Source organism: Prunus mume, mitochondrion (assembly GCF_029339155.1).
Source record: "Prunus mume mitochondrion, complete genome".
Lineage (NCBI taxonomy): Eukaryota > Viridiplantae > Streptophyta > Magnoliopsida > Rosales > Rosaceae > Prunus > Prunus mume.
In genome coordinates, this window is record NC_065232.1 from 448,284 (window position 1) to 450,013 (window position 1,730).

Consider the following 1,730-nt stretch of genomic DNA (forward strand, 5'->3'; position numbering starts at 1 on the left):
ACAATCTCGCTCAAAAGAGCAGCAGGAAACATCCACGCGAGGATATTGAACTCGCAGCACCTAATGGAATGCGCCCCTGCGGGCGGAAAACTACCTTAATACAATATATTCTATCTTTTCTTGGGAATACTGCTTATAACAGTGGCACAATGGTTCCTAAAGTAAAGTACGAAAGCCATTCCGTTCGTTACAGTAGTCGGTATCTCCAGGGGAGTCCAGAGCGTGTCAGATTAGTGCATCTCGTTCCAGCGCAAGCTTTCCAAAGTAGAGCATAAAAACCACTTGTTAATTACCAAGTCAAAGGTCAATGGGAAAATGAGAGTTGAGTCTAGTGGCTAACTCATAGACCTAAGAACAATAGATACATACTTGATGAAGCGAGTTGCTAGATAAAGACTTCCAAGCTCTCGGGTAAAGACTTCGGCGCATACAAAATGATCGATCAGAATGCATATCAGTAGCTCCATGGGAATCGGGGGTTGCGCTCCTGCATCCCTTAAAGTTCGCTTTACTTGGTCGAAAAGATCGCAGTGTCAAGTCCGCTCTTGACAAGCAGTCCCTTAGAAAGGATCCGGTAATAGCACTTCCGCTGGCAGCTATCATATATAAGCTATCCGCAGAATCTTAGACTGATGTTTCCCTCTTTTCCACATTGGACACTGGAAGATGGGTTCAATCGACGGGTTGAGTGGTTGTTACCTCGGATCTGTTTCTTTCCAGTACAAGCACTTGATTGTTACTCGTTGGTTCCTTTTTGGGCTTTGCTTGAATCTAAACGGAGTGAAAAAGGAGAATTTACCTGCCATTGGACTACGAACAAGAACCTTTTGAGCACACCATTGGTGGTATTAGCCGCAAATAGGATTCGAACCTACGTCCCCGTACCCCTTAGATTAGAGTTACCCAGTGAACTTCCGTTGTTCCGTTGCGGCCCTGTCGAGACACTGTGTGCCATTCGTTGACCATTGATCCGACCTTTTATAAGAAATTTCTCAATCGATCGTGAAAAGAGCAACCAACTCTTTAATAATCCACTGATCTAGACTTCATTCGGTTAGTTTAGAGTTGGTGGAACATCCTTCTTTTTAGAAGTATTTGGTCGTTATCCCGACGGGAGAGAAGAGTCAGTTAGCCCGCCTATTTATTCATTTATTCATTTATTGGCGGGAGCATTCCTACCTGTTTGAAAGAGAGCCAAGTCTCGAAAGCAGCCCATTAAATTCGATTATTTTACTTATTTATCCGTTTTTTATCCGCTCCTTTTTCAGCTACCATACCAAGACTAGAGGAGAAGGGCAAGTATTTATATTTGCTTTATGGGATATATAATTGATCTCTTTTTCGTATGTTTTATGATTCGTATATGTAGGGATATGGGCGCCATCCTTCTCAGTTAAATGGACTGCTCTTCTCGCTGTTTCTGACTCAATACGTATAGAATAATTATAGCTAGTCTTCCTACCCCCTTCCCTGGCGGGCGAATCGACGCACTTATTACTTATTCACTTTGGTAAGGGTACCTGGTTTCATAACCGGTGTCTGTGGGTTCGCTTCCTTGCTTTGGATGTATCCCTCGATCTTACCACTTCCGCATCTGCTACCTCATCAAAAGCAACCGAACTTCCTGACCTTGCCTCTGCTACTACCTCGCTACCTGCTTCCCAATATCAGATAGATTGCATTCCTTCAAGCCCCTTTCCCAGAAAAATACAGTAATAAAAGGTAAAAGA

At 43.4% G+C, this 1,730-nt stretch overlaps 1 non-coding gene; it reads right to left on the reverse strand.

Annotated features, from left to right (window-relative positions):
* Window positions 1–850: 850 nt before the first annotated feature.
* Window positions 851–932, reverse strand: trnY-GUA. One transcript has 1 exon: window positions 851–932. It is a non-coding gene; the product is annotated as a tRNA-Tyr (tRNA).
* Between the last annotated feature and the right edge of the window lie 798 nt (window positions 933–1,730).